The sequence below is a fragment of the Lissotriton helveticus genome, chromosome 4_1, assembly GCF_964261635.1.
Source record: "Lissotriton helveticus chromosome 4_1, aLisHel1.1, whole genome shotgun sequence".
Classification (NCBI taxonomy): domain Eukaryota; kingdom Metazoa; phylum Chordata; class Amphibia; order Caudata; family Salamandridae; genus Lissotriton; species Lissotriton helveticus.
The window spans coordinates 547,307,612-547,327,083 of record NC_136063.1 but is presented as its reverse complement, the minus strand read 5'-3'; the positions used below and the strand labels follow the sequence as shown (position 1 = coordinate 547,327,083).

Here is a 19,472-nt window from a genome sequence, read left to right as displayed (position 1 = left end):
TCCCAGTTATCCTGAAGATAGAGGGCAGATAAAATTGTAATTGTAACCACTTTTAGATTGCGCTTACTACCCCTGACTAGGCATTGAACTGATTTATGCTGGGCAGCACGCTGCTCCAGAATCCAAGGTTAGTGGTTAGTTAAGTGTTATTCGTTACTGTTAGTTATTAGGATTAGTCTTCTGTGCTCAAGCAAACCATTCCATTTTCTTTATGGTGGAATAAATTAATAGGAGGTTGGTTATTTGTGGTCATTAGTGGAAGGTATGTGAGCTCATGCACATGGTTGGTGGATTAATATATGATTTGGAGAAGATTAAGTATTGTTAGGTTGCATAGGTATGCCTTTCAGAAGAAGGAGGGGAGATTGTGATTTTGTAAATGAGTTGTGGGGAATTTGCCGAAATACAATAATGAAGAATAAGCAAAACATGCATGTGATAGAGTAGGTTATGCTCAGAGAAAGGAGGCATGTAGAGGATGGAAGGGAGCAAACATTTGAAAAAAAGGTATATATATATATATATATATATTAAAAAAAAAAAGACGCGCCAGTCAGACGTTTTAATTACAAGGTACGTTTATCATGCTGGATTTAGAAAATGTACATAATATTTATGAGACAGCATGCAGTTTAAAGAGGCAACAATATAGAGTGAACCCCTATTTAATTGTGAATACTATGCGATATTGGGCATTTAAATCACGTAAATCATCTGCTCACTGCTAGACCACTAATCCAGCCAGGTCAGTTGATCATTTCAAGGGTTGAAAGTGAAAAATAATGGCTCGAAGCATATGCTGCGATATATCAATAACTTTAGGGATCCATTAGAGTACCTCTGGTTTACAGTGGCAAAAGGTGGAAGGTAAGGACAGCTTCCCAGACAGTGGAAGTGTACTGTCTGCATTCCAGTGTCTGGAGTGCAGGAAATGCAAACACTGATGAGTGTGGGACTGGTGAAAGAGCTCCCTTAACAAATGTGATGAAGACTTTGTTAGGAAATGGCTACTGGTTAAACTTTCTGAAGCACTGCCCTTAAGTAGATGCTGCGAGCGAGGAGAGGTGGAACTGCACGTTGAACAGGACTTTTAGGTGAGGCCAAGCCTTTTGTCTAACCTGATCATGCTTTCAGTGTAGAGTCCTCACATCTCTTTGCGTTTCTGTTGTGGGCGCTCAAGACTGGAGACTGCCTGTTGTGAGGGGCTCATAACACAAAGGCTGTGTCTGGAAAGCAGACTAGGAAATACATGTGAAAGGAGGACCACCCGAAAAACGTTCTGAAGTGTGAAGCAGTATTTGCAGTCCAAGTCAAGTACAAATTCTGTTTTTTAACTGGATCACTTTATGCTGAAATACGAAAACACTGACACTCTTTATGGAATAAGTTGATTATTTGTGATTGTACATGTGCAAGCTTTTGGGAAATCGATTAGAAAGTTCAAAATCTGCACCATGGAGAAAAGTACAAAATCTCTGCTCGTGCTTGGGAAAAGGGGGGGGGGGGGGGGGCTAGAGTATCTACTATTCCCTGGGAGGGAACCAAAAAACAAACACCTAAGGTGTCATTCATAAACAAGCATTTGCAACGCAATAGGTCTCGCATTAGGAAAGTTTCAGCTATTGGTATTGTAAAAGACAATTTTTTTATTTATGTGTTGGTTTTGAAAATAGCAAAATTAATAGCTTTGTCATTTACAATGCCAATAGTTTTAACTTTCGCAAATGTGACACCTATAGCATTTGTAATGCAATATGTGTTGTATTTACATGACTTAGATGTATTAATATTACAAATAACAATAGTTTTAATTTTTTTTAATAATGAATACTTAAATAAAAGTTATTGTAATTTATAATGGCAATAGCTTAAACTTTTGTAAATAACTTTTGGGAAGATTATGTTCAGTGTATTTTATTGTGATGAAAATCCAAGAACAGAAGTGAAATATTAACATCTTTTTGTGACATTTGTAATAAAGCTTGAAACATTGATATAACATATTAGAACCAGTTGTTGTTGAATGGTTGCACAGAGTGATGCTGTGGCCTTCAGTGGTGCTGAGTGATGCTGTGGCCTTCAGTGATGCTGTGGCGTGGAGTGATGCGGTGGCGTGGAGTGATGCGGTGGCGTGGAGTGATGCGGTGGCGTGGAGTGATGCGGTGGCGTGGAGTGATGCGGTGGCGTGGAGTGATGCGGTGGCGTGGAGTGATGCGGTGGCGTGGAGTGATGCGGTGGCGTGGAGTGATGCGGTGGCGTGGAGTGATGCGGTGGCGTGGAGGGGTGGTGTGGAGGGGTGGCGTGGAGGGGTGGCGTGGAGGGGTGGCGTGGAGGGGTGGCGTGGAGGGGTGGCGTGGAGGGGTGGCGTGGAGGGGTGGCGTGGCGGCGTGGAGGGGTGGCGTGGCGTGGCGGGGTGGCGTGGCGTGGAGGGGTGGCGTGGCGTGGAGGGGTGGCGTGGCGTGGAGGGGTGGCGTGGCGTGGAGGGGTGGCGTGGAGGGGTGGCGTGGCGTGGAGGGGTGGCGTGGCGTGGAGGGGTGGCGTGGCGTGGAGGGGTGGCGTGGCGTGGAGGGGTGGCGTGGCGTGGCGGGGTGGCGTGGCGTGGCGGGGTGGCGTGGAGGGGTGGCGTGGAGGGGTGGCGTGGAGGGGTGGCGTGGAGGGGTGGCGTGGAGGGGTGGCGTGGAGGGGTGGCGTGGAGGGGTGGCGTGGAGGGGTGGCGTGGAGGGGTGGCGTGGAGGGGTGGCGTGGAGGGGTGGCGTGGAGGGGTGGCGTGGCGTGGCGTGAAGGGGCGGCGTGGCGTGAAGGGGCGGCGTGGCGTGAAGGGGTGGCGTGGAGGGGTGGCGTGGAGGGGTGGCGTGGCGTGGCGTGGAGCGGTGGCGTGGAGCGGAGGGGTGGCGCGGAGGGGTGGCGCGGAGGGGTGGCGCGGAGGGGTGGCGCGGAGGGGTGGCGCGGAGGGGTGGCGCGGAGGGGTGGCGTCGTGGTGTGGAGGGGAGGGGTGGCGTGGAGGGGTGGCGTGGAGGGGTGGCGTGGAGGGGTGGCGTGGAGGGGTGGCGTGGAGGGGTGGCGTGGAGGGATGCGGTGGCGTGGAGGGATGCGGTGGCGTGGAGGGATGCGGTGGCGTGGAGGGATGGCGTGGAGTGATGGCGTGGAGTGATGGCGTGGAGTGATGGCGTGGAGTGATGGCGTGGAGTGATGGCGTGGCGTGGAGCGGTGGCGTGGAGCGGTGGCGTGGAGCGATGGCGTGGAGCGATGGGGTGGCGTGGAGCGATGGGGTGGCGTGGAGCGATGGGGTGGCGTGGAGCGATGGGGTGGCGTGGAGCGATGGGGTGGCGTGGAGCGATGGGGTGGCGTGGAGCGATGGGGTGGCGTGGAGCGATGGCGTGGCGTGGAGCGATGGCGTGGCGTGGAGCGATGGCGTGGCGTGGAGCGATGGCGTGGAGGGGTGGCGTGGCGGCGTGGCGTGGAGGGGTGGCGTGGCGTGGAGGGGTGGCGTGGCGTGGAGGGGTGGCGTGGCGTGGAGGGGTGGCGTGGCGTGGAGGGGTGGCGTGGAGGGGTGGCGTGGCATGGAGGGGTGGCGTGGCATGGAGGGGTGGCGTGGCATGGAGGGGTGGCGTGGCATGGAGGGGTGGCGTGGAGGGGTGGCGTGGAGGGGTGGCGTGGAGGGGTGGCGTGGAGGGGTGGCGTGGAGGGGTGGCGTGGAGGGGTGGCGTGGAGGGGTGGCGTGGAGGGGTGCGGTGGCGTGGAGGGGTGCGGTGGCGTGGAGGGGTGCTGTGGCGTGGAGGGGTGCTGTGGCGTGGAGGGGTGCTGTGGCGTGGAGGGGTGCTGTGGCGTGGAGGGGTGCTGTGGCGTGGAGGGGTGCTGTGGAGGGGTGCTGTGGCGTGGAGGGGTGCTGTGGCGTGGAGGGGTGCTGTGGCGTGGAGGGGTGCTGTGGCGTGGAGGGGTGCTGTGGCGTGGAGGGGTGCTGTGGCGTGGAGGGGTGCTGAGTGATGCTGTGGCGTTGAGTGATGATGTGGCATTGAGTGATGCTAACTTGAAACGCTTCAGCGTGTTAAAGAAATGCACTTTTTGAGTTTGAAAAGACTTTATCATAGTTTTTCATGTTTGATGCATGTATTACATGCAAAATGTTTTCATGGCTCAGGTAGCGCAGGAGCTCTTGGATCCAAGCCAGACCCCTGGCTCGGCAAACCCTGTATAGCTGTTAGCTCGCCCAACCCTACCTCTACGTCCTCAATCCATTGTTGATGCACAAACCTGCCTTTTTAGAAAAACAGAAATGCTCCACCTACTCGGCCGTGGGGTTGTTATAGTTTAAAAAACAGGCAGACCAGACATAGGAGATGTTAGGGTCTCGACACAAGACCACACGAAATAAGGCTTGCAGAGGGCTTTGGAGCGGTTTCGATAAAAGTTGCAACATCAGCAGCAAATACTTTGGGGTTTTTCTTTCAGCTGCACAGACATGGGCAAGCAGGGCCTTTTATCAGGCTGACTCCCAGCAGCAGGAATGCCGTCCGCAGGCCGGGGCTCAGGTTAAGCCAGGCCTTATCTGGACATGCTGCTGACAGAGCGAACAGACAGGCAGTCACAGACATCACGGCGCTGGCACGCAAGGCGCTCGTGGCAGCCAGGGTGAGCGCCAGCACGTCATCAGTGCGTGGAGAGTGCACCGCGTGCTGTGCCAAGACACGGGGCAACGGGGAAGGAAGTGCCAGCCCCATCCATTAGCAGGATCGGAAACCATGGCAGACGCTGGCGGTGCATTCTTTCACGGTATAGTCAGAGTACAGATACTTTCAAAATCAGATTGTTTGTTAATTATGGTCACAGGCTCACAGCTACCCTCATACTCCTACAGAAGTACCGAAAAACATCCCATAGGACATCTGAAACAGTTTTAAATGAAGATAGGAAATAATTGCAACATTGGGGTTAACGAGTATTCGTTTAGGTAGCTTAACTATGCATCTTTGACGATTAACACGAGGCAAAATTACAAACAAGACGTGCGCGTGCATTCCTGAAACCGAAACCTGTGGTGGGGTGGGACTTCCGTCTTCTGAAGCCCGTGCCCACGGAGTGCCTGGCCAGAGAAGCAGTGGAGACGCGGGGCTCCCATGCCCGAGGGAGAGCCCTGCGGAGGCTGAAGAAGTCCGCAGTGGCGCCGATGAGGCGAGTGGGGCTTAGTTGTAGGGTGTCTCTGTACGCTTGTGTGTGTGTGTGCGCTTGTGTGTGGCGGCGGAGAGGGGGGGAGTTGGCGGGTGTCTCTGTGTGCGTGCGTGTAGGTGTGCTCGTGTGTGTGTCTCTGTGTGTGCGCGTGTGTGTGTCTGCTTACATTGAGCTAAAATGGAGACAGGAGATGGTGAACGCGCGCGCGACCTGATCCGATTACGGCAGGCGGCGCGTGCACATCTCTTGTCTCCCTTAGCTCCTTGTAAGCAGAACCGCCGACAATAGGCCTCACAGTGACATCCCTTCGCGATCGTCGCAGGTGTGAGACCTAAAAAGCAACATTAAATGCACCCACAGCAGGCTTGCTCAAGGGGGGGGGGAAATTGGGCAGACTTCGTGCTACATGATAGCATATGGGCAATTTAATTTCACCCACATCAACCACTGAACAAACCACCAGATGGCAATGGATGATGACCATTACAAATGTATTATGGATTCAGCCACGTCAAATTACATCGTTCCCATCCGGAAAACACCCGCTGATAAAAGTCCACAGATCTGATTAATTCCATTCTTGCTACCTGTAGTTCGCAAATTATACAACTACTCAATGGCTAATGCTGTAAATGGGGAACAAGTTCCAAATGATTGCGCTGCTCGAACGGAGCTGGTATACCGCCTTGACTCAGCAGGCCTGTTACATCACTGTAATTTACATTTTGTGGCCCCCTACTTCTAAGTCAGAGCGAATGCATTTGTCTAATATCGTCACGATCAAAAAAGACACCAAATATGAACCATCTATGACACATTTAAAGCCTCCGACGTAGCTAATTTAAAGTATCAATGACATATGCTAACAAAAGCCTCACCATCAGACAAGCACTACTGCCCTTTTTACCCACACACACTACCAGGCAGGTCAGACATGCGCTTCTCGAATGGACTCCAAGTACAAAAGGTACAGCCAACCAGAAACAGTTATTCAGAGTGGCACAGGTCATACTGCCTGGTGCTTCACTTGTAGGACTGAAAAATAAAAATAGAAAGTAATTCATTCTATATGAAAAATAAAAAATAAAAAAGACATTTGGGTGTGCACAACTGAGGCAAATAAAGACCAGTAACAAATGCAGGCGATTGAAGTTAGTCCTAGTTTTCACTCTCAGTCCACACAGACAGCCTTTTACACAGGTATTAAAAAATGCAAAAGTACCAAACTGCTGAAGTGTACCATAGGAATGCAGGCCTCGAAAAATCCTTAAAATGTTACCAGACCTACAGCTCTAGTGATTAAAATATTCTACTCGACCTCAGTATTATGCTCTTGACAAGCTGGTTTCAAATTATGTGATCCGTGGCAAGTATTTTAATTCATTTAGATGCCATTTTGTTCTATATCACATATGAGAGCACCTCCAAATACGCAAGTTCAGCCTGTCTGCTGTACAGAAAACTCTTTTGTTGGGTTTAAAAGACTAAACTTTTGCTCCATACATAATACAAATCTAGTCACATATAGGATACAAACCCCAGCCCCAACAGCGCTAAGGATGCCTGGCTTCACCCTGGGGGTGCCCAGGAGTGGACTCTTCACAGGGAAAGCCAGGAGGGGTTCCACAGCGGTATGAGTATCAGCGCCAGGAAGCCGAATAGGCGACACCGCAAGGTGACCGTTTGGTGACAGTGCGCTCTATAAGTACCATGACATTTACATTTACAAATGACCGCTGACTTGCCTCAGTTCATTAACAGCACTGTAATCAGTGCGGAGGCAGGAATGTTTCTCAAATCATGTTTAAAAACTGTCACTTTTAATAAATACATAACTGACGCATTAAGTAGCAGCACACTATTATTTGCAATCAGTAGATTTTACATTAAAATTACAAAAAAAAGTTTTCATAATTCCGGATATATTTTGAAATACTTGTATTATTTATTTACTTACAAGCTGTTTAAATACTGTGTTCGAAATAAAACGTGACATTTTACAGCCTTTTGTTTCACAATTATTGTCAGATAACTCACTTGACAAAAAGCACTAACTATAATAAGAGAAAGAAAATTAAACACCATTTTCCAGGAACAAATTAGCTACAATTAGTAAAAAGCCAAAACTGATATTTGACCTCTGTCCTTGAACAGACAGCAAATTTGTCAAGTCAAAAACAAGATTTAAAGGTCTCTTTATTGCTCATTCACTTTCTAAATGAACAGAACACCTATTCCTTTCAGTTTAAGTTAACTCCCCAGCAAAGACAGCGTAAATGCTAAAAATAGCACAACCTGATAAAATCTCACTTGCGTGGATTTTTCTACGCCTGCATACAGTTAATCCTGCTGTTCTAAACATGATTCCAGTTGCTAGTTGGCATTGCTCTTCCTCACCTGCTGCTAACACAGTCAGAAAACTTGAGCCTGGTTTATGTACCACTACTCACTGCCCCCTTTGAAAACGCTTGCACACCCTTCACACACACTACATATTCTCCATTTCAGATGGTCATGCTTGATATCCGTTTGAACACCCGAGGTCTCAATGCCTCCGCTAAGAGTCCAACAACCCTTAGAATGCTCAGAGATGCTGGGACAGACATGTGGCATCCAGGAAACTCACCTCCTCAAAAAAACTGCCCATGCCTTAGGTATACAGCATACACACCAATTTCACACATACTGGATCACAAAATATACAACAGAAGCAATCTTATTGGCCAACAAATTCCTGGGTTGGGTCCTACACACAGTCGTCGAGATCTCAGAGCAACTTTTGGCTTTACAAATCATGCTAGAGGGCATAGTCCTTGTTGTTTCGACAAATTATGCTCCCAAAGAACAACAAGAAATTTCCTTGCAACAAGCACTCGTGCTGGTAGCATCGTCGTCTGCTAGATTGCTTTTGATGGGGGAGATGGGAGACTACAACATAGTTCTACATCTGACCTTGGACTGTTCAGCCCAAAGGGGTGGGCAGACGGGTGCTTTCTCTGCCGAGGGACTGTGGTAGCTCTCTGAGGTGGGCTTGACAGACACCTGGAGGGCATTGAACCCTTTTAACCAAGACTAAACTCAGTTCTCTGCCGCGCAGCAAACCTATGCACGGTTAGACCATTTCTTGGTCTCCTCCTCACCACAACCTTATGTCCAAGATGCAGCCACCGGAGTATCTGCCCTCAGATCATTCCCCTATTACTATTGCCTTAACACTCACCTACTCCTACCCACATAACCGCTTGTGATGACTTAATGATACCATAATCCAACATTAATCAGTCCAGGCCGAGATATGGGGGGCAACTTGCACTTTTCCTTCAGACAAAAAATACGCCCAACATCTTCCCCTCCCTACTGTGGGACAGCCTCAAATTAGTCCACCGGAGTTCCCTCATCACCATGTCTGCACGGTTCAACACTCTCCAGCTAGAAAAATGCTTAAAGCTTGAGATCCGACTGAAGGATCCAGAGGCCCTTCATAAGCAAACTTAGGCGCTCTCAGTTTGGAAAAAATTGTCTGGTGCCAGCGAGGAGCTGAAAGCCCTCGCAATGCTGCGAGTGCGAAAAAAGTACTACACTGGCAGTAATAAAGCCGGACGGCTTCTTGTGTGCAAATTCCAAGCCAAATGTCACAGGGAGCGTGTGATGCAGAGCCTTAGATAGAATGGGAAGGAGACTCAGACTCAAACATATGAGGTCATCACTCAGGAATTTCAACACTTTTACTCGACCTTCTACTCCTCCGAGCAGTCAGCTATAACTCAGTACCTTTCTGAGGTTCCCATTACACTCCTTCCCGCCCAAGATGCTGCTTGCCTTGAGGAGGACATCAAGTTGGCAGAGATCAGCTCCAGTATCTCTCGCCTTTAGGTTGGGAAAGAGCAGCACCCAGATGGCTTTACCTGAGCCTTCTAAAAGACTTGCTGACCACAGTTGGCCCCACTTCTTCTCCGTCGGTTTAATTATATAAGTGACTCGGTCCATTTATCACCCACTATGTACGAAGTAGAGATCTTAGTGATCGGAAAGTCAGGAAAGGACCCGACCTATTGCTCCTCCTACCTGCCTAGTTCCCTTTTGAATGTGGACGCCAAACTGCTCACTGGGTCTTGGCGGCCAACTGAACCCATATATGCAGGGACTTATGGACCCCGACCAAGAGGGCTTCATTCCAGAGAAGAACTGTTGGAATAACAATAAACCCATCTTACACTTTATAGGCAAGGCAAGGCTCTAGCTCCCGCAGATCCATGCTACTGGTCTATAGCCACGCCGAGAAGGGGTTTGATAGGGTGCATTGTCCCTTCTTGCAAACTACATTAGAAATATTTGGCCGGGGATCATAGTTTCGCAGATGTATATGGAGCGGTTGTGTTCTCTCCCCAGCCAGAGTACGGGTTAATGGCCTCTGTTCTCTACCCTTTTGGGTCCACCAGGGAACAAGTTGGGTTGCCCGCTATCGCCCCTCCTTTTTGCTCTTTACATGAAGCCCCTGGCTGAAAGAATCAGACTAAATTGGCAAGTTGCTGGGATCATGATGGGAGAGCGGGACCACAAACTGGCATTCGATGCAGACGATGCTTTGGTCTCCCTAATGTACTCCTTAACCTCCATCAAAGCCCTTCCTCACGAACTTCGCCTCCGTGGGAATGTTTGGGGCTTTAAAATCAATGTTCAGAAATCCCAGATCCGCAACCTATCTACCCCGGCCAACGATCGCCACACTTAACAAGGCATGTTTACGCTTTTGGGTACCCCATGTTGTCCCATACCTGGGTCTCATGCGATGATCCTCAGTAGTTAACACAGCGAAGCAAACTACAAAGCGCTAGTAGCAACATTTATTTTAAAGGTTTTATATAGCGCTGGCTAGGCCCGGCGGTATCAGAGCGCTTTACATGAGCATCAGATCATAGTTACAGGTTACATCGTTACAAAGGTTACACAGTTATTAGAGCATGGCAACATAGTTACTTGTAAGGTCAAGATAAACAATAAGCACAAATACGAAAGGGGAAAAGCAAGCAAGGTGAAAGATTCAGGGGAGGGGGCAGGAGCTGGGGAAGTAGAGAGGTAATGAAGGCAGGAAAGAGGAGGAGAGGGTGAAGGACATCGCATGGAAAGAGGGGAAGGGCGACGGGGACACAAACCAGTAGATGAGTCAAAGCAACGTCCAAAGTCCAGTAAGCTGTGATCCCAGGGGAAGTGGTATCACTTTCCTATCTCTGTTGCGGGAGGGCTCCGTTTACGCAGCGGACTCTCTCAGAGGAGTCTCTGAGACTCCAAGGTCTACATACTGGATCCTTCCCTTAAAAGGGGAGAGGGAGTGCTTTGGCAAGGGGTGCCATACCATACCTCAGCTGTGAGTGGCTCCCTTGGCGCAGTGGACTCTCAGCGGGTACGATGAGACTCCAGAGTATAAATATTGGATCTTTCCCCAACAAGGTCTGTCGGGCAGTTGTAAAAATGATATTGGCCCAAAATTATTTTTGTCATGCAGACCCTCCTAGCTCAGTCGCAGACCCTTTTTGCTTCAAAATTATAATGCATGATCGAATCTTTCATATGTGAGGGTAAAACACTTTGCATGGGCCGGAAGCGAACATACCTCCCATGTTGGAGTAGCACAGGCGTACCTTGGAAAAACATTGGACTTTCATATATAAGGCAATTCCCAGAATAAACATTTGGAAGGGCCCTTGTTTGGACAAACACCATCAACCATGGAGAGCCTATTCTCTGCCAATGCTTCGGGCCACTCTTGAAGCCTGGGATAGGGTTTTTCTCTCTCAAGGCCTAACCGCCCTGCTATCACTCCATACACCAGTGATTGGAAATCCCATCTTACCTCTGGCCGTGGGGTTTCTCGCATGGCAGGAAGCCAACTGTAAACAAACTGGTGAATTCTTTAACCAGGAGTGCCTGATTTCCTTTGATTAACTGACTGGAGTGTGGGATACCAGAATCTGAACGCTGGTGTTATACTCATATCTGCCACAGGGTCGCCCAGCCCTCCATTAAGCCTCGCACTGCCAGACCCATTACCCATTTCCCATTTTTAAAAATGTCTTATTACTAAGCCAGACGTCATATGGCTGCCATCTGAACTTTACAAAACGTTGCTCTGGGCACCCACCCCTTGAGGTGTGTCAGCACAGCTCCGATGGGAATCAGAGTTGTGACATACCCTGCCATATATAGAATGGGCAGACATCTACTGTATAGCGCAAATCTCAGCAACTAGTGTGACAGTCAATGAACCAGAGCTTAAAATGGCACTGCCTAAAACTCTATTGGGACGCAGTCTAGGAAGACATCAACATCTTTCATATAGGCCTACCTTGGCTCTCTAGCGGTATCCTCGTTGGCCTCCCCAACGCCCTCACATACCCCTTCCGCTCCCCCAGAGGCAAGGCACTCAGTGGCACCCGGCAGGTGCTCACATCCCATTGGGGCACGGACTACTGGGTTAAAAAGCTGTCGGACACTGTGTATGGTAAAGATCTCCTGCCGTCATCAACCACCAGCAGCGACAATTTGAGAAGCAATGGGGGAGCTGCGTGAACTGTGTCTTCGAATTTCGATAACTCTCTTGCTCAAAATTCCAGCGAGTACTGTGCCTCATGGACCTGGATTATTTATCTTGTACCGATGTACCAGAACGCTCGTCTAAAGGACTATAAGCGACCTACTTGTCGTTTGCTTTTTTTCACGCTGGTGAGCGAACATGTTTGCTTTCTTATTCTCTTTCCTTGATCATTCCGTCATTTCCCCCCCCCCCCCCCTTCCTAGCCAGCTTTCACAGACCCACCAGCCAGCAGATGTAGGTGGGAATATGTGTTATCCTTGTTTATTCAACAAAACAGATTTGAACTAGAAACAAAGGATAAGAACACTAGGATGGGTGCTCGAAGCTCCTCCGATGGAAGGTCTCTATTTATTTTCCTAAAGTAGACTCGCTTCGTGGCTCGCAAGTCGCTGACGGCACAGGCAGTGACGTAACGAAACTTGAGGGGGGCCCTTCTGAAGGTACCAGCAAGAGATCCCCCACGCTCCGGATTCAGTCCGGACCTCTCACATCATGGACCTGCTACTGTCCGAGGGGGTCGCCGGAGCTTGGGGCACGCCAGCACAGTTGGGGCCGAGGAGCTTTTGTTACGCCACTGGGCACAGGCAGACCAAATCTATTAAGAAGCAAACTTACTTGGATGAGGGGGACTCGTTTTCTGGCAGTGGTAATCCTCTTGCAGCATACCAGACAGTTCTCTCTCGCTTTAGTTGTCGGGTCCAACCACACTGACTTGATCGCTAAAGATTACAGTTGGCTGGCTAGCTCCTCCTGTAGCAGATTTCGATTTTTCGGTTGTCGGCTCAAACACCATAGTTGAGCACGGGTGGAATAAGTTCACACCACTGTAATAAGGTCCTTGGCCTCTTGTAATAAACATGGAACTTTCTTATTTAGTTGTAAAAAACCTTAATACGATTCAAAATGGGCATGCCCAACTAGGCGACCACGTACTAGAAAACATAGTATAAGGAACCTTCAATCGCACGACAATCCAAAGAACCATCACTCATTCAAGAAACCATAACCACAAGGGACACACTACAACATCGCCATTATTCATTATGGAAACATGAAAAAAGCCTACCTTCATCCATTCAATGCTGTAAGTATGCAACGTGATTGAGTTTGTGAGAAATATCAGCGAAGTGTTGCTGCTGATCTACTTGAAGTCATTTTACAGCCACGGAGGTACAAAATATAGTCTAATTCACAGCCAACACGTTTCAAGCGGCTATAAAAAGATACCTTGCTATACCCTGAAGCTCCTCCCTTTCACAAAAGGCAGTTAGGCATTTTCTAGTTGTCAACATGGGAGTTGAAATATACGTCGCCCGTTAGATCAGCGTGTCGCGGAGGACTTGTTAAATCTCCTCACAAGAACATACTCCTTGGAATTAGTCCATGAGCCGCCCCTCTCACCGTGGACAAAACGTTCCGGTGTCACGATGTTTTAACACCTAAATAGCAGCAATCAATGAAGCCTATAGCCTAGTTGCCGAGCCGAGTTCTCACATGAACACAGATTCCGCGCGAGGGCGACAGCTGCTGTCAACATAACCCAACGTACATGAGTTATCATAAACAAAGGGAATCGATCAGGTGATCAAACCAGATTATTTATTTTTGGCTGTGTCCGGGCAGGGAAGCATGTAATGTTCTGCTTCGATTATTCATTGGAAGCCGGACTTTGTTTTCTGGATATAAAACATTATAATTAAATGCAAAATACAATGAAAAATACCTCTGGTTGTTATGAACCTGCCTGGGAAGAGGTCATATCAGGATACTGTCTCAACGCTCACTGCTTCCCTATTCAACGTTTCCCTAGATAGATCTATCTCGCTATGCTCACGGTTCCACCTAATCACTGGGCACTGTGTTGGAATGGGGAAAAGCCGACAGACAGGGTTCTCCGGTGGTTCTGCAGTATCATTCTGCTCTTCCGATCAGTTAATGACAGCGAACAGCAGCTGTTGACACCAATCAAGTTCAAGCGGACTGGGCCGTCGCTATTTTAGTCTGTCCTGTTCAAACGAGGGGGGTAGTTTTTAGATTCGTACCGTTCCACCCACCCCTTCCTTTCCCTCTGGGTCCCAGCTACGCCCGGTATTCGGGCGCTACGAACCTCAGTGATGTGCTATCTCAAAGATTGGAGGCCTCTTCCAGCAGAGCCGCCCCTCCCTCCCCGGTGCCACAGTATAGGGCGACGCCGTCCGAGGATGCACCTTTACCCGCTGACCGGACACTGCGCTCGCTCCTCTCACCTGTGACGCCCGCTGTGACTGCACCCTGCCCAGCAACGGAGTGCAGCAACCGGAGCCCAACAGCACTTCCGGAGCAAAGGGAGAGGAGCTCACTTCGGCGGAAGTGACAATTGCAAGAAGGCGAAGCCCACAGGGAGCTCATAAAAGACTAGAACGGCGCTAAAGTAATTGAAAGTGGCAACAGTGGGCACCATGCTGCTAGTCGCAGTTTCGGAGTCATTCATATTGAATGTCTTAACGCTTTTTGTATTAATATAACATTTAAAGTGCTTCAGACAAACCGGGAGTCGTGTTCATCCCCCGAGGATTCTTATGCTCCTCAACAGAACCTGTCCAACAACTATGAATGCAAATTACATTGTAATTAGTAAAGCACATTAGGCTTTACAATGAAAAAGAAGCATATATTAAAGTGAAACAATGAAGGGTTTATTAAAGGTTTAAGCTATTATCGAAATTGAAGTCAATCAATTTGTCATCTGGATAAAATTCTAGCATAGAGCTGAGAATACAATGTAAATATAATAGGAAACCAAAAATAAGTCATAAATCAGATGTCAGACCGACATAGTGCTGCCTCCTAAAGATCAGAAGAGAGTGAGTGCTACGAATTAATCTCCAGGCTGGTTCCGTTGTTAAAATGATTTATTCATATAAGGATTTTCTCTAACACTGAAAACAAGCATTTGCAATGCAATAGGTCTCGTATTAGGAAAGTTTGAGCTATTGGTCTTGTAAATGACAATTTTTTTATTTATGTGTTGGTTTTGAAAATAGCTAAATTAATAGCTTTGTCATTTACAATGCCAATAGTTTTAACTTTCGCAAATGTGACACCTATATGTTACGAAGTAGACAGGAAACGGTAGAAGTTCCTCAGCATAAGTTTATTAGAACAGCCCCACACCAGGTGGTGGTGCGTGGGTCAGTGGAACATCAGTAATGACAGTTGTTGTCACAGGTGGTGACAGGGAAGATGGAATGTGGGGGAACCAATCAGGGAGGAGAGGGCACAGGGGAAGCTCGCGCGCAGGGGAGGGGAAGGTACCACGCGCAGGGGCACGGGAGGGGTGGCATAGGTGAGATACAACACATCTTCCTCTCTTGAGAGTTTAGACAACTGTGCCACGAAAGGTGGTAAACATTAACATGGGTGTGAATAAACTGGTAGACAATTAGTCACAGACAAAGTCATCCAAGCGTTTAGGTCTTCGGATGGTTCTACCAAACCTTCCAGAGACCGACGGTAAGTCAGGTGTACATTCAGTGTCAGAATGGGAATCATAGCTAGTTCTGCCGAACCTACCACTGAACCTGTGACCGTCAGACGCAACTTCAGAGTCAGAATGTGAGTCATCGCGACAACTCCGATTGTATGTCGAAGTGCTTGGATTGACACCAACAAACCGATCTGTCGCTTGACCATCATCTGAGTCAGTGTCAGGTTGGAGATCGTGTGTGACGTCATTTCTAGACATGTTACTCTCTTCAACACATGGCCTATCAACATCCACCCACAGATCATTGCTAACCGTAACATGTTGCTGTTGATTGTGAGCCTTGCCACCAGGATGATATTTTGCCAGTCTGCTCATGTGCCATACTTTCCCATCGCTGAGTCTTGCCGCATTGTTAAACAGTTCATCGATGTAAAGAGGGGCAGTGAATCTGCTTTCTCCTTTCTTTACTTTTTTTTCCAAACGGACTTTCACAAGGTCGCCGACTTTGAATGCATGTTCCTTTGCATTGTGTTTCGAATCATACCATTCCTTGTAGTATTTCTGGGCTTTGATAATGTTATTCCTGATGTTTTCTGGAGACCATTCAATTTGCTTAGATTTGGACATCCACCCCAGGTCTATGCTTAAGGGCTGTCTGCTCCTCATGAGAACAAATGGTGCTGTGCGTGTGCTTGCACAAGGAGATATCCTGAATGCCCAGATGAGTTTGTATACTTCATCTTCCCAGTTTAGATTTGAGTTTCTAGATAGTTGTATGTGTCCTTTCAAGACACGGTTGAAGCGTTCAGTGAGACCATTACCTTCTGGATGGTAAATTGAAGTGGTGTGATGAGTGATACAGTTCCTTGCTAGAAATGATTTGAATGCCTCTGAGCAGAATTGTGGACCATTGTCTGTGAGCACAGATTTGGGTAATCCTTCACTCAAAAATAGTTTGTCCAAGAAATTAATAAATTTTGAGCTGTCAATTTCATCGACAATTTTTATTTCCGGCCACTTGGAGAAATGATCTATCGCCACTAGGATGTACTTGATTTCTCCGTCGTGTCCTTCGATGGGCCCCACTATGTCTAACCCCAATTTCTCCCATGCCATTGGGGGGGGGGTTGAATTGGAGAGAGGCTGACTTTTGATGTTCTGAGGGTTTTGTCTGAGTCACAGCATTCTACACAGTTCCTGACCTGGACCTCAATTTGTTTGTCAATGCCCGGCAACCAGTAACTTGACCTGACTCTCTGCTTAGTCTTGGTGATACCGAGATGGCCTATGTGGCACAATCTCAGAATTTTGTCTCTGAGTGTGACAGGGGCAATAGCTTTACCAATTCTGTACAACACACCGTTCTCCCAACTGAGTTCATTTCTTGTTTCCCAGTACGCTTTGATATAGTCATTTAGGCTGCGCTTTTCGGGCCATGCAGTGTTAACGAATTTACATACTTCCTGTAGCGTAGAGTCACTCGACATGTGTTGACCCCATTCTTCCGCAGATATTCCGTCCAGGTCAGTGTTGAAGAGCAGAGCCACTTTCTCCTCATCTTCTTGTGTGATTATGCTTTCAGTGTGAGGCAGAGGCAATCTGCTGAGGAAGTCAGCAATTTTGTTTTTCACTCCAGGCCAATATTCCACCGAGTAGTTGTAGTCCAACAACTTGATTGACATTTTGCTCAGTCTTGGTGAAGCATTTTGTAGACCATGAGGCAGACTGTATCTTGATAAATGGTTTGTGGTCTGTGCGAAGATGGATTTGGTATCCCCACACATAGGCTCTGAAGTAATTGAGCGCCCATGAACAAGCCAGCGTTTCACGTTCAATTACTGAGTACTTTTCCTCTGCAGAGGTGAGTGACCTGGAGGCAAAGGCTACAACCCATTCTTGGTTCGATGTGTCCTTCTGTGCTAGCACAGCACCAATTCCCTTGTTGCTTGCGTCGGTGGTTAGATAGATTTCAGCTTTGGGATCAAAACCTTTGAGAAAAGGTGCCTCGCTGATTTCCTTTTTGATGGTATCAAAGGTGATCTGACAGTCAGGTGACCAGACAAATTTGTTTTTATTTTGTCAGTAATTGTCTTATACTGTAGGTTTTTTCTGAGAAATTCCTAATGAATTTGGAGTAATACTCCGTCAACCCAAGAAAAGCTCTTACATCAGCTTTGCTTGAGGGACACGGAGCATTGAGGATTGCGTCCACTAAACCTTGTTTGGGTTTAATGCCTTCTTGGCTGATGGTGTGCCCAAGGTAAATCACTTTGTCTTGTGAGATTTTACATTTGTCTAATTCAACGGTTAAACCATGCATTTTAAGTTTGCTAAAAACTTGCCTAAGGCGTGTGTCACGTTCCGATTGGTTGCTGCCCATGACCAGGATATCATCCTGGAAAAACCTGATGCCATCAACACCTTCCAGAATGGATGTCATGACCCTTTGGAACAGTGCTGCAGCAGAGGCCAAACCAAATGGTACCCTGGTAAACCGATAACAACCAAAGGGTGTGATAAAGGTTGTGAATTTTTTACTGTCCACATGCAGTGGAATTTGGTGATACGCGGATTTCAAGTCTATAATGGAAAATACACACATATCATTGGTGGCACTAAACATTTCACATATTCATGGTAGGGGATATTGATCCACAATAATGTTTTTATTGAGGTCCCTGAGATCGATGCAGAGTCTAATCTTCCCATTGGGACGTTTCACAACTACCAAGGGGGAAACCCACTCCGCCGATTCCACCTCTTCAATGATACCATCCTTGACAAGTCTGTTTAATTCTGCTTGAACATCACTCCTCACTGACACTGGTAGATGTCTTACCTTGTGAATGCAAGGAACAGCCGAGTCTTTTAGTTCAATTTTATGTTCGAAGCTGTTAAGAAGACCAACTTTACCTGAGAACACTTCTGGAAAGTCTTTATGTATTGCCAGTTTACTGGAATCATTAATAGACAACACCGGATCAGCACTGTTGGGATCAAGCATGATACCGAGATCAGCTTGGTCACTCCAACCAAGGACAGAAGGGCCTTTCTTAGCAACATAAAGTTTGCAAAATGCTTTCCTGTTTTTGAATTCAAATTCTAGGTCACGTGTTCCTAAGAATTCTATGTTGTTTCCTGTGTAGCTTCTAGCTACAACCTTTGATTTTTCAAGATTTGAGCCTATTTTATCCGTAAATTGCTTCCAAACATTCTCGTTGATAATCGTGAAGGGAGATCCAGAGTCCGCCATCAGATTGACTGTCACTCCACCCAATTTTACATCACACATGGGTTTTTTCTTCTTTGTTGGCGTGACTTCTAACACGTCATATTCAATTGAGAAGACATAACTGACGCTGTCGGAGTCAGAATACTCAGAATCATCTTCTGTTGAATCACTTTCTTCTCGAATTTGTCGGACCTGTCTGGTCTGTTTGTAAAATTTCCTATTGCATGCCTTAGCGATGTGTCCAGTCATTCCACATGACAAGCATTTTTGATGTATAGCTGGACATTTTTTTGAATCAGCTAAATGGGTTGGAGACCCACAACGATAACATTTAAGTTCAGGAAGATCATAGTCTCTTGTGTTAACACGTCTTTCACTGCTTTGTTTTGATTTGCTTGGTTCACTTCTTTTGTGATATTCATGTCTCACTTCTCTTTTGTTTCCTTTCTGTTTTAGTTTGCTTGCATTAGAGGATCTAATAGCTTTAATTTCCACTGGTTCTTCCATAACTGCTTTGGCGCATCTGCCAGTAAGTTCAGCTTTCTTGACGAGAGCAACAACTTCCTTCAAAGAAGCCTCTCCATTGACCCAAAGTTTGTCTTGGATATTGGGGTTGCTCGCGTGCATAATTATTTGATCACGTACAAATTCTTCTTGCAGTGCTCCAAATCTGCATGTCAAGGCTAAGTTGTTCAAGGCAGCAACGTAATCTTCAATGCTCTTTTCTTTCCCTTGCTTTCTTCTTGAGAATTTGTAACGGTCCACAGCGACACACACAATAGGCGAGAAGTGATCATCCAGATCATCCAAGGCATGCTGATATACATCATCACCCGTTCTCACTTTCTTCTCTATGTTGTTGTAGGTCTTAACACCGCCTGGACCTAGACAGTACAAAAGTACTTTCTTCTTCTTCACCGCCGTGAAATCCTCATCTTCCACAGTCTCAATATAATTAATAAAGTATTCTTTCCATTCTTTCCAAGGCATGCATGGTGCACCTTTTAGTGGTAGGA

At 47.4% G+C, this 19,472-nt stretch overlaps 1 protein-coding gene across 4 annotated transcripts in view; it reads right to left on the bottom strand.

The window, feature by feature from the left end:
- ELOC (elongin C) overlaps window positions 1–14,077 on the bottom strand; it is a 54,199-nt gene extending 40,122 nt beyond the window's left edge. The window contains exon 1 of one of the 4 annotated variants that reach the window (XM_078687137.1): window positions 14,005–14,077. The gene's annotated coding sequence lies outside the window, so the exon portion shown is untranslated. Of the gene's footprint in view, window positions 1–13,865 lie in introns of all 4 variants that reach the window. The other 3 variants (XM_078687138.1, XM_078687139.1, XM_078687136.1) reach the window with 3 other exon arrangements.
- Between the last annotated feature and the right edge of the window lie 5,395 nt (window positions 14,078–19,472).